The following is a 14,308-nucleotide window of genomic DNA, read 5'->3' on the forward strand; positions in this document are numbered from 1 at the left end:
GTCTTAAAGGGCTTTAAAAGCCTCCTGTGAAAAACCTCCTGGAATCAAACTTGACTGAATTTGTTCAGAATTCTGAGAAAACAAACATAGGCTCACCCTGCATGGTTGAAAGTCTCCTTGGCTAATCTGCAGCAAGGGGCCCATTTTAATCATTCATCTTTCTAGTGTGTTCTAGGCATTAAAAGTAAAACAAATGTATAGTACTCAATGTATATCACTATATATTATGACGTGTGCGTGTGTGTATTCAGTGAAATGTATTTCCAGGCAGCATACTTATTTTGGAATATCAGACTTAAATCCTTGGGGGCCTGGGGTGTGCGGAGGCCCTGGACTTTGAGTGGGGGGGGGCCATTTTAAAATCTTGTCTCTGGGCCCACTCCAACCTTGCTATGCCCCTGGAGCCGCCTCTGCGGCATCCAGGCTAGATTTGTCGGGCGAGGCCATCCAGCATATAGGACGCTGACGATCTGCCACGTATAAGCGCTACATATGCTAAGAGCCTGTGCAGCAAAATTTAGGTAAAGGGGAACTCTCTCCTTCTCCCCCGCTTCCCCCATTACTGCTGCCACCGCACAGCAGGTTTTTTCACAATGCAAAAGTGGTGGACTTTCTCCTCTCACACACCCCAACCTCATTGCAGCAGCTGCTGCACACTGAACAAAGGGGGAAAGTTTACTCTACCCCACCACACACTTCCTGCAGCCTACTGCCACCACCACACAACAGGGGTGTTGTTGTTTTTAAGGTAAAGGGGCAGCAAAAGCCTTTTTTCCTGTTGGTGGCAAAAAGGTTAATCCGCCCATGTGCACTGTGTGGACAAAGTTGATAGGGAGAAATTTTTCTTCCTCTCGCATAACACTAGAACTACGGGTCATCCCATGAAACTGATTGCCAAGACAATTTGAACTCATAAAAGTATTTTTCACACGAAGCATAATTAACCTATGGAATTCTCTGCCACAAGATGTGGTGACATCCAACAATGTGAATAACTTTAAGAGGGGTTTGGATAACTTCATGGAGGAGAGGTCTGTCAATGGCTACTAGTCAGAGGGCTATAGGCCACTTCCAGCCTCAGAGGCAGGATGCCTCTGAGTACCAGTTGCAGGGGAGTAACAGCAGGAGAGAGGACATGCCCTCAACTCCTGGCTGTAGGCTTCCAGAGGCATCTGGTGGGCCACTGTGTGAAACACGATGCTGGACTAGATGGGCCTTGATGCACTGCTGCTTGGAGCAGCTTGCAGGTGCAGCCAGAGTGGAGATAAGCACATACTAACTTATGCTTAAAGGTGCCTCTCGTCGCTGCCCCCTTCCCCAATCAGCATCTGAATCAGCTGCTACAGTCCTCAAGCTAGAGAATCTCTGAGCTACGGACAGTGCTTCCCATCTCTTGACTCTGATATTATCTGAGCCAGACTCTGATATTATTAGAATCAACCACTGGTGCTGCTTCCACTCTCTGAACATGTGTCTCATTGTGGTACATTCCTCTCCTTTTACTCTATTCATTTTCTTTGTAATTAGGCTGCACATTTCCTGAATAGAGACCTGCTCTTTGATGTCTCAAGTATCACACAAAACCAATGGTTAGAGGCCAACAAATGTTATCAAAGATGATAAAGTGAAATCAAGAGTTCCCCCACCTGGTTAAACCACCTGGGCCACACGATGGCATTCTGGTCAATGGTTAACTTGATCTCTGAGGAGGCCTGTCTTTCTAGGCTCCCAACTTTTACTCTAGCAATGGACTTGTTGGGAAATGCCACAGCATTCATAATATCAAAATCAGCTGACAGGTCCCCGTTCTCATCAAAGTAAATGCTTTCATTGCTAATATTGTAAAACTGGAGACGTCTCAGGAAAGGATGAAGCTAGAACGACATAGAAAACATTTAGGATGAAAAACATGTTGTATATCTCGCCCATTTGGAAAGCAAATATCCTATGTTTGTATACATATATGCTAACTCATAATGGTTGTGATATTCTTTCCACATCCGTCCTGGCAATCCAAAATTATCCTGACACCCACCATCCTGTGCCATATAAACTCCCTCAGATTGAGCAGGGGATTGGTTAGAGGGAGCAGGGGACCTAGCAAAGACCATCCATTTCCAGTGACAGTTCTCCTGCCTAAGCAACTTCTCAAACAGACAAAAAGGCTGTTCACATGAGCAGCCTAACCCAGACTGGGGCAGCCCATCCTGGGTTAGGCTACTCAAGTGCAGCACCAGGATCTGTGTGGATCCCAACGCTGTCCGCCCACCAAACCCCACTTTGGAGCCTGGCCATTAGCCAAGATTAAGGGCACAAGGGCCCTTAACTCCAGTGCCAGGACCATGTGTGTGCTTGGACTACTTGCAGCCCGAGCACACAAAAAGATGGGCACCTAGGGTGTCCATCCCACGGAGGTATCCCTTGATGAAGCAGAGAGCAATCCTAACTGCCTAAGGGAGAGACCAAACTTCCAGGAAACTTCCAGGCCAGTTTCAACTGGTATTGGTTGGTTGATGAGACTGGCCTGACTGGCATGCTCAGATAGTCAAGGGCAATGCACACTGTTGGGTATAATGGGATTGGTGCATTGAAGGACTAATCATATGATGATTGGAGGACTTTACAGTCTTAGGCTTATGCATAAATTACTGTGATTGCCCTTATAAACCCTGAGATTCCATTGTTCTGGGCTCCTCCCGGATCAAGTGGCTCAGCATGTTGTAAATAAATAAAGCTTGATTCAAATGGAACCACAAGCCTCTACTCACTAAAGAATCCACATGCATTGCATTTGTCACACTGTGCATTGTGGGATACATGGAGGCCAGGATGCATCATCCTGGCCTCTGGAGATCCATGCTGCATGCAGCAGTGTGGATTGTATGGGAGTGTGGTCCGCACTCCCACCAATGCTGCAGGATCATCTGGGGGGAAGGGGAGCAGGCTCCCCCCCACCTGCCAACCCAGCCTGCCTCCCTGTTGTGTGAATAGCTTTAAAGTCTTTCCATTTATTATGTATATACACCACCCTTCCAAAAATGGTTCAGGGCGGTTTACAACAAAATAAATACAATTAAAATAAATTAACAATTAAAATTAACCAGTCTTTCTCCAGTGACAGAGCCAAAAGGATGGGCTGCAGCCCATACAAAGATCTCAAAGATAAGTCCTGCAATGATGATAAGAATCCACTACACCTTAAGAGGCCAAGCCATACTTAATGAGGGGTGGGTGGGTAGTGACTCTTACGACCGGGGTTTGCCTCAGAAATGTTCAAATTTTGACTACAACAATGCATTTGATAATGTCTTTGAATCAAAGGTAAATACCTTCCAAATTTCTGTAATTTGCTGTCCCAGCCTGTCTGCACCCACCATCATTCTGTGACTCAGTCTGGATGAGTAGGCATCATTTAGAGTACGTGCCACAGCCTGGACAGTGTTGTAAATACTGTAGCTGTCTTGAGACAAAATGCTTTCAGCTACATCCTGGGACAAGGTGTCCAGTGCCTTAGCTTGCCGGCATCTTAGCTTGCCTTTCACAGAAAACAGAGGTTTCGAATATAAACAATGAAATGCTTTCTCTCCATACTCCATGATGGCAGATAACAATGGGGCAAAATTGTCATGTTGTGTCCCTTCTTGTGTGTGGATTGAGAAGGAGAAAGAACCATGGATGTGCTGGATATCAGCTCTTCTGTAAAACAATCTCAAGCTGAGGTCCTCCATAACTGTTGCAATCCAAACTTTCCCAAGAATTTCACTTTCAGTTTTTTCAGCTGCTTTCATCAGTATTGCTAGAATATATGCAGCACCAGTATCTATGTGATAAACAATCACGTTGGCTTGCCTCTGTACTAGAAATGAATACATGTCAACAATGTTTCGGTTGACCCTACCCATCCTTGGAATTCTTTCTGAAAAGGCGACACAAAGACCATTCCTGATTATCACAGGCATGAAAGTCCTCAGGAACCTTTGTCCATGGTCACTGTCTGGAGCAAGGAGACCTATCCATGTCCACTTGAAATGCAGGAGTAGCTTAACAATCCCTAGGTAAGGAAGCTCTTGTTTGGGGACCAGACGGTAGAAAAAAGGAAATTCAGTTTTATTTGTTAGAGCACCATCAACAGAACTATAACTGACCTATTAGAGAAATGAAGATATTGGTGATTTGTTTTGTTTGTTTTCAGGAAACAACTCAGATATTTCTTAAGTCAAAATCATTACTAATTTGTAGAATATCTTCCATTATGATGGAGGAAGTGTATGTGGAGGCAGGGTCCATATATTGTCCTCACTACAACTACATCCAACGACATCTGTTCTCTTTCCTCATATGAGCAAATGGCAACCATTTAAATCTATAGGAGAAAGTGAAGGAGTATCCTTATGCTCAATGTTCCCTCTAACAGGGATTCCCAGATGTTGTTGACTACAATTCCCAGAATTGCCAGTTGCAATGGCTTTTGCTTGAGCATTATGGAAGTTGTAGTCAACAATATCTGGGAATCCCTGTTAGAGGGAATACAGCTTAGCAACACTACAGGATGCAGCTAGATGCTATCCATCCTCCTGGTGACAACGTCTGGGCTGAGGACGAGATGCAGACACCTCTCCAATGTTTCAGAGATGGTGTTCCTTGGCACACAGCATTGCAGTAGACTCTTAGGAACTGGGTTTTATGTTTCTGGATGAGTTTCTCCCTGCTAGATTAACCTTTGCTAAAATTGTGCTTTTTTTTTTTTTTTTTTGCTCTTGCTTGGCATCCTTTGCAGAAACGATGTCTGGGACAAATAATAGTTTCATCCAATAGCTGCTTACAAACAAAATTCAAATGTTTGATGAACTATATATGTATGGATATTTTGTACGGAGCTCCCTATGAATATTAGATGCTTTTTTGCAGCCTTAAAAAGAGCCCTAAAAACCCATTTTAGCCTAGCTTTTAGTGAGCACTGAAATGATTTTAAACTGGCTTTATATTTTTAATGAGTTTATTTATTTAGTTTAATCTGTTTTTATATGTGTGAACCGCCTGGAGCTATTTGGGCAAGGCAGTATAAAAATCTAATAAATAAAAGAAATTAAATTGAAAAAATAAAATGTTGGTTATTTCTGCCATGAATCTCAACAAGGCTTCTTGGGTTTTGTCTTGGGTTATGCCTGATCCCTTTGAGACTGTGAAGCTTTTCAGGACAGGGAAGCACCTCTTCATTGATTTTGCTATGTAAACCACTTTGATAACATTTTGTTTCAAAAGCAGTATATAAATAATCTACATAATGGCTGATATCTAGACTAGAACTCTGCTAGTGTAATAGTGGCTAACATCTGGACTAACACTGCATTATCACATGAGAGGGTGGTGCCATTTTTGCTATCTCCCCTTCCCTCTAAAGTACACTGTGCCTCCTCCAAGGGTGAGACTGGTGGCCTTGGGTACAGTTCTCTTTTTTGTCAAATACAAACTTCAGCTGTCACTTATTTCTATGGCTGAAGGAAGCAAAGTACTTAGAGACAGTTTCAGGGCAGGAAACCCCTGTTTACTATCCATCACACTTCCTGACACAGTGGTCAGCAACAAGGACACCAGAGATAAAGTATCCACTTACTCTACATGAGGCAGCTATAAGGTTTGTGGGAAGCAGACATTTGCCAATTAAAACTGACAGATCTTACTTGGATTCAAATATATTTGTGTACTTTTTGACCTGTTTCATAATGTTGAGCTTACATTCCTGTTCCAGACTAAAGAACCTCCATCTGTCCTTTCCCCACCATCCTCTCATCCCTTCCATCTAATTTGTTCTGGACTACCATGTTAGACAACTGAGTTATGAACACAAAATGTATCTTCCAAATGAAAGGGATAAAAATTTTGTGGATGCAACTCATGTGAACGATGCTCAGATCACATTTATAACTGACATATGCATATGTATAACTTTTGAAGCCCCAAAGCATCCTATATGGGTTTTGTCCTCTATTTTCCATGCTGCATAGCACTAATATTCCTTCCCTGCCCATTTTGGGAAGTAGTAATCTTTGCTGCTTTATTCTTGGAGGAAAGGAAATTTTACAATACATCTTTTCATTGGGTGGGGGGCGGGGATGTCACCAACAATGGAAAGTGATGATAGTGAGTCACCCTGGAAACATTTGTTAGGGGCAGCTATATAAATAAAGTTTATTGATGATGATGATGATGATGACGATGACGACGACAACACCAACAACAATAATATATGCTGGTCTGTGACCGTAATAAAGATTGATTGTTTGATTGTTTGATAGTGAGATATTTTCACCCACCGATTAAAGGCGCTTCAAAGGAAGGTTCACTGACCATGATGTGCACACTCTTCTCACCTTCATCCTCTGGTCAGTAGAGGGGTTTCTGTTTTCCCCTGAACCTTTGTGCAGAGATGACAGTGGCACAAAAGGGATGGGTATATGCATGCATGCACCATGGAAAGTCAAACCATTCCCAAACCATTTTCAGTTCTTATAAAAAACTATCGTCTATCTCTGGCCTCACTTTTTCATGCCTGTCTTGTATTTCATGAAGTGGCTGCAAAGCGGAATGAGGTGGAGCTTTGTCCATGATCACCAACAGCCCTGATTCATACCTGTGGCGTTTTGTAGATGCTCAACAAGGTTGAAATCTGACTGGAGATTTCTGACTCAGCCCCTTCGAGAACAGCCACCAAGCAATTGCTTTTTCCACAGATGTAGTTTGGAACATTCCTACCAGAGGACAGCAAGTCTATCGTGGCATCATATGTCATTCTTGCATTGAAATAATTCTCATAGATGTTGTATCCAAGAGTGATGTTGGGTAAGAGTCCAGGATTCTGGTTGATCTCTTGAATGGCGAACAAGAAGGGCAGGAGGTGCCAGAAATGCACGCCCTTAATGCTGTAACAGAATATAGATGTCATGCCTTGATCTTCCATTCAGTGAAAACAATTCAAGTTTCTGCTTCTTTTTGTATAAGAACCTTTCTAGGCATATAGATAGCTGGCGTTTACTATTATAAGGCTCTCTAGCGTCTGAAGAACAATCGCTACTCCAAACATTGTGGTGTGCAAGTGCATATGCATGGGAAAAATACTTTGCTGCAGGCAGAAGAACCATTTGCCTTTCAAAAACAAAACCAGGAGGACAGATATACCTTAGAGAGCTTTCAAAGTGGTGTTTCTCTCTTTCTATTAAGGAGAACAATTGGAACTATAATTTAATCCAAGCACAGTGGCTATTGTTTACCTTGTCTTTATTTTCATATTGTGAGCCCTTTCAGGGAAATGGAAACATCTAATTCTTATTCTTCTAGAAACCAGTATTATAGTAGTAGTAGTAGTAGTAGTAGTAGTAGTAGTAGTGATGTGTGTGTGTTTGTATGTACAACAGAGGAGAGCCCATCTTGTGGTAGCAAGCATTAATTGTCCCCTTTGCTAATCAGGGTCCAACCTGCTATGCATTTGGATGTGTTAGCACATGTGTTAGCACTGTAAGAAATTTTCTTCAGGGGATGGGGCCACTCTGGAAAGAGCACCTGCATGCTTGCTTTCAGAAGGTTCCAATTTCCCTCCCTGGCATCTCCAGGATAGGGCTGAGAGAGACTACTGCCCACAACCTGAGAAAAGCTGCTGCCATTCTGGGTAGACAATATTGAGCAAAATGGACCAAAGGTCTGATTTGGTAGAAGTAGGGGCATAGCAAAGTTTGAGTGGGCCCAGAGACAAGATTTTAAAATGCTCCCCCTCACTGAAGCTCCTATGTGCCACAATAGAACATCATCCTAAATTATTGTTTTTAAGGTTTTGTAAATTATGGACGATGCAAGTCATTTAATGGTACTAGAGAAAGACATGCTGTTCTGGTAGCTCCAGGTCTTAACACTCACATCAATTTTGGAGGATGAATACAAATGAAAGAAGCCCGGGCGGGTGCACCTGGGGGAGTCAGTCATGTGACTTGCCTCTGGGGCCCTCCCCCAAGGCATGGGCCCCCAGACAACTGTCTCCCCTTGCCCTATTATAGTTACACCCCTGAGTAGAAGGCAGCTTCCTATGTTCCTGGGTTCCTAACCTTCAGGGAACTAATTCAAATACAAACCATTAAAGAGGTCCCTGAAATGATGCAACATTGCAGCAAGGGAAACTCTCTTGGTATTTGCTTCTTTAAAGAGGGAGATTGGGTGAGTTTTCCTCTGCTGAAATGAAGCAGCCAGCCTATACATTGGAAAGCAAACAAATAATTCAACAAAACTTTTTCAATACCATGTCCACCTTCTGATTTGACTTACTTATGAGCAGTCAGGATCTTCACTACATGAGCAGAGCAAAACCAACAAGGACAAGTTATTATCTCCTTTCATGGGCATTGACATGACTCTTTCCAGGGGGTGGGGGCAAAGCCAGCAACCCAATACTCACCTTCCTGGGAGTATGCCCCATTGAATTCAATGGGAATTGGCTCAATCTAGGAGGTCAACTGCCCCTTTTGCCTCCCCCACCACCACACTGCTGATGGCCATGTCCCCATTGCCTATGTCTCACTTGCACAAAGCAAAAATTCTGAGGGGTGAATACTAAGGGATGGAAGTTCTTGTAATTTGGGGCTATGTTGGGGAATGGGTGAGAAATCCTCGGAGCATGGGTTGAGCTCTCCAGTTTCCAGTGGTCTATGCCTTGTATAGATTTCCAGTTTGCTTTTGGATTCGTACTCTTCCACCTGACACTGTAATGGAGGAGGAAAATCTACTGTGTGTGCATTTTTAGTTGGAAATTGTTCTCTCAGACAATATTTTTAATGGGAAAAGTTCTGGGAAACTAATTCTGACACCTCCCTCCCAGGAATGATTTCATATATGTACTGTAGAAGCTAACATGCATGCCCTCCAACATTTCACATTGGCAGATACACACAACACCCCTGCTGTCCTCACACCCGTGGGAACTGTATGAGCACATCTGTACTAAATAAACAAAGCAAACCTGAATCAATAAAGCAGAAACAAAAAGGCAGATTCAAAAAGAGCTTTGCAATCAATTCCTCACCACATTATTACTTACGCCAGGGGCATAGCTGGGGAGAGGGGGCTCGTGTTCACCCCTTTCTCTGGCGGCCCTTTGGAGTGAGGGAGATAATGAAGAAGTTAGGGAGGGGTGGAGCTGAGAGGCCTGGATTCTTTGAACCCATCCACTCAATTATATCGTCACCCCTGACTTACGCAATATAATCTGAAGTAGGAGGCTTGAAGAAAACATATGGCTCAAGTATAATATTTGTGGTAGATGTGACCCCACTAATCACGTAGTCTCCTGGCTTGTAATGATTAGATTCGTGTCCTGAATCGCTTAGCAGATTTAATGGGCATTTTGCCTTCAGTGTCCCACAAAGAGCATGGGGCAGCAGCAAACGAATTAGCAACAACGACAGCAGTTTCATTCTCAATATCTCTCCTATAGTCACACTCACACCCTGACTGGATAAGCACCCTGACTGGATAAACAGATCCAGCTGCAAATTGGACCTGAAGCTAAGTATTCTTACAAGAACACAGCTCCAGTGACTTGACTAGGTCTAATATGAAACCGCACACATGGACACAGTGGCTAAATCTCAGCCCAGGCTCTCAATGCCCGGGGAGGAGGCCTCTATGTACCAGCCTTTTGTGGCTTGGGACAAGAAAGTACCACAAGTTGTTCTTGATTATGATGTTTCTGCTATTGCTCTCAAACATGGTATCCCTTGAGTTTTGGTGTGGAAAAAAGTAAATCACCATGATTTTGATAATTATAAGGAAAGAATCAGTCAACTTTGTTGGTGTATGTGCAGATGCATAGGTGGAGAAAACATGTTTGCAAGACACGCAGGAGCTGCTCTGTCAAGTTCTTTGGATCAGTGAGGAAGCAGAACAGCAAGGTTGAACTGTGTGGCAAGGATTATCTCCCAGAATTCTTTCTTATCCACATACAACTTTTCATACACCAAAAACAATTTGAGTTTTGAGTGTGGATTCTATGACAGCATATTAGAGTGGATTCATGGTGTCTCATTGAAAATCTCATTTGCTGTCATAGAATCCACACTCAATACCTCAGAAAAAAGAGAACCCTGAACCCCATGGGTTAGAAACCCATGGGGGTGGTTGGCACCCTATGTGTACTACACCACCACTCGCTCTGGGCCTCTGCAGCACCCCCCAAGTGCACTTATAGGGCTGCTGAAAGCTCCGTTATAACTTATTATGAGGAAAAACCTTAAAGATGCGTAAACTTCAACAATTAACCAAAAATCAGCCCACTGCCCAAATCCTTTGGGAAAAAAACAGGTCGCTTCCCTGCCCCAAACCAGCACTACCACCAACCCCACACCACTCTAGGCCACCCCTTTCCCCCCGAAGTGAAGCGATACACCCTTCATTATATCTAATGGAGGAAAACCTTAAAGACACGTAAACTTCAATGATCAACCAAAAATCACCCTTTTGCCCAATTCCTTTCAAATAATTCTGGTAGCTTCCTAGGAACTACCACCCACCACACTCCATTCAACAACACCCCTTTCCCCCCAACGTGAAGCTATACATTTGCTGACACCTCCATGCTTCTTTATGGAGAAAAACCTTAAAGACGCGTAAACCTCAAAAATCACTTTAAAATCACCCCTTTGCCCAATTCCTTTCAAATAATTCAGGTAGCTTCCTTGCCCACCCTAGGAACTACCAGCCACCACACTGAACTCTACGACACCCCTTCCCCCCCGACGTGAAGCTATACATTTGCTGCAATCCTCATTATTCTCTATGAGGAATTCAAAAATAATTTAACAATTCACCAATAATCAGAGGAGTGTCCAATTGCCTTGGGTTTTTTGGGTCATAGGCACCCCTATCTGTCTACCACCCACCCCGCTTTTGTGCCCCTAGGTGCTCCACAATAGGGGATATGGACTGGTTTGAGTCCCATTATACTCTATGAGAAATATAATTAAAAATATTTCAAATATTCATAAAAAATCATAGGGGTGTCTGATTGCTTCAGGGTTTGCATGGTTGTTGGCACCCATGGGTGCTACACAATAAGTAACAATGGCCTGGTTTGAATCCCATTATATCCTATGAGGAAATTTTTTTTTTCAAAAATTCATAAAAAATCGTACGAGTGTCCGATTGCTTTGGTGACAGGTACCCCTGGGTGCCAGCTACCATCCTAACAATTTTCAGGTGTCTGAACAGGTCCAAACTGGTCCAAACTAGTTTGAAACGAACCACCCCTGGTTCGGTTCGAATACGAACCGAACCGGGGGTGGTTCGGATCTGAACCGGTTCGCACATCCCTAATAAACACTCTGTTTCTTTCTTCAAGTAACCATTCTTAAGCCATTGCCAGGTCTTGGTGATGTCTGATTTTCCACTTATATTGTGCAAATATTGGCCATGCAGTGGCTTATTTTTCCATTTTTCTGCTTGGCTCTTGACTTGTTCTTCCTTGTAGGCCTGCTTTCTTTCATTGGTGTTGAATAGTTTCGCGTTATTGACCATATGAAGTGCATCTTCTTCACTGTCCTTGATATATTCTTCAAAACCTCTTTTCTCCTCCTCTACTGTTTGATGGACTTGCAGCATTCCTCTTCCACCTGAGCTGCAAGGGAGGTATAGGCTATCGACATCACTGTGGGGGTGCAGAGCATGATTGATGGTCACGATTTTCCTGGTCTTACGATCCAGCATCTCTAGCTCTGCCTGGGTCCAGTCTATTATTCCTGCAGTGTATCTAATAACAGGTATAGCCCAGGTGTTTATGGCTTGTATGATGTTCCCACCATTGAGTTTGGACTTGAGGATTTTTCTGACTCTCCTGATGTATTCACTTCCCATTTTTCTTTTAACTTCAGTGTGTGCGATGTTATCAGCCTGGAGAATGCCCAAGTATTTGTAAGGTTCTTTCTCTTTCAGCTTCTTGATCTTGCTTCCATTGGGCAGTTCTATTCCTTCTGTTTTTCTTATTTTTCCTCTGTTCATTATTAATGCAGCACACTTGTCTAGTCCAAACTCCATTGCTATATCGCTACTGAATATACGGACAGTGTTTAGCAGTGATTCGATTTCTGACTGGGACTTTCCATACAACTTCAGATCGTCCATGTACAGCAGATGGTTGATTTTACTGGATGTTTTAGATGTTTGGTATCCGAGGCCTGTTTTCTTTAGTATTTGTGAAAGTGGGGTCATGGCGATTACAAACAACAGAGGGGATAGTGAGTCCCCTTGGAAAATGCCTCTTCTAATGCTAACCTGTCCAAGTATCTCACCATTGATTGTTAACTGTGTACTCCACATGCTCATTGCTTTTTTTTTATCAATATCTGAATGTTTTTGCTGACACCAGTTGTTTCTAAACATTTTAGTATCTATGTGTGAGGCAATGAATCGAAGGCTTTCTTGTAGTCAATCCAGGCAACACTTAGATTTGTTTTTCTTCTCTTGCAGTTTTCTAAAATCATTTTGTCAATCAGCAGCTTGTCTTTTGTGCCTCTGGTGTTCGGGAAATTTCCTTTCTGTTCAACTGGAAGCTATTGGTTAGTTAATAAGTGTTGCAGGTTATTGGTCTATAATTACTTGGAACTGCACCTTTTGCTGGGTCTTTCATTATGAGATGAGTTTTCCCAGTTGTTAGCCATTGTTCAATATCACCTCCTTGCACAATGTGATTGAACTGTTTTGATAGTTGTTTATGAAGGCTTGTTAGGTGTTTAAGCCAAAAGCCATGCAGTTCATCATCTCCTGGAGCAGTCCAATTTTTAATTTTCTTTGCTCTTTCACTTATTAATTCTGGTGTTATGATTAGATCTTGCATTTGTTGATTACAATTTTTGACCTCTTTCACCCAGCCTGCTTTTTTATTATAATCTATTGGATTGTCCCAAAATTTTCCCAAGAATTGCACTGTTTCTTCTTTATTTGGTGTTTCTACGTTTCTTGCAGTTTCTCCTTCTATGCTTTGGTTTCCAGGCCTTCTCTAATTTTCCTTGAATCTAGGTGGTATTTTTGGATCAGATACTGTTTGGTGTTTTCATTCTTCAGCTTCTTGTCTTTCATATCTTTCAATTTACTAGCATCTGATCTAAGCCTAGAGATTTTATTTTCTAATCTAATCTTCCATTTAGGTGATGTACTACTTTCTTTTTTTACAGGTGCACTGATCTTATATCTGAGCTCTTGTGTTGTTGTTATTGTTGCTGCACTGTACATTAGTTGTTTTGTTTCTTGCAAATTATTGGTTGTTATTTCTGCAAGTGCAGCACTGACATCTTTTAATGCCTGAGCAAGTTGTTTTTTGGCAACTGTTTTTAGAGCTGGAAGTCAAACCCTGGTGGTTGTTTGGTTCATGTGCTCAGTTCTTTTTTGCTTTAGTTCTTGTTACTTTTCTGTTAAACGGCATTCAGGTTTTTAATGTGAAGGCAAAGGGGAGGTTGCCTGGTTTTGATTTTGAAACAGTTCAGCAACAGTGGTATCCTCTATTTCCAACACCTCCTCCACCTGCGACTGAGCAACTTCTTCAGTTGGTGATAATTCTTCTTCCATATCTTCAGCCTGTATTGCTCTTTGCAGTTCTTCCAGCTCAACTTCTGTGAATACTTTATTTCTTATTATGAATCTTCTCTGGTCTGCTAGCCTCTGTTCTGTTATTTCTGTGTCTGGATGCTTCTCCTTCCAAATCTGGTACATTCTTTTTAAATAACCTCTTCTAGTTGGACTAGACTTGTAATAGCAGATCATTATTTCCTTCTTGGCATTTTTCGTATATTTTTTTCCGGTTAAGTGACGTTTCTTCCAGTAACTTTACTGCCTTCAGCCCTGGTTGCTCAACTGAAGATCCTGAGTCCTGTTGCCCACTTGCCACCAGATGTCCAGGGACTCCAGCACCTGGCGCGGTCCTTGTTGACCCAGGCGACGACCAATCCGGTATAGATTTATTAAAGTAATGTCTCACCATATTGTTGATGGGAGAGGCACTCTTTGTCTGGCTCCTCTGGTGAGACCTGTCCAGTGTGGTTGGACCTCTGGCATAGCTCTCACCTTCCTCAGAGCTCGCAAGCCCCACAACCACGCCAAGGTAGTGCCTCACTGGGGGTGGTTGTTGTTGTTGTTGTTGTTGTTGTTGTTATTATTATTATTGAGTTTTGTTTGCTGGTATTGCTGTTCATTTCATTCCTGGTTTTTTGTTGTTGCTTTTTGTGCCTCTTGTGCTTGGTGCCCCCTTCCTCCTACCCTGCCATCACCCCTCCCATCCAGA

At 42.7% G+C, this 14,308-nt stretch overlaps 1 protein-coding gene across 3 annotated transcripts in view; it reads left to right on the forward strand.

Annotated features, from left to right (window-relative positions):
• The window catches only part of LOC128342369 (vomeronasal type-2 receptor 26-like), a 99,358-nt gene that overhangs the window by 570 nt on the left and 84,480 nt on the right, over nt 1–14,308 (forward strand). The gene's annotated exons all lie outside the window — the stretch shown is intronic.

The sequence above is a fragment of the Hemicordylus capensis genome, chromosome 2 (assembly GCF_027244095.1).
Source record: "Hemicordylus capensis ecotype Gifberg chromosome 2, rHemCap1.1.pri, whole genome shotgun sequence".
Classification (NCBI taxonomy): domain Eukaryota; kingdom Metazoa; phylum Chordata; class Lepidosauria; order Squamata; family Cordylidae; genus Hemicordylus; species Hemicordylus capensis.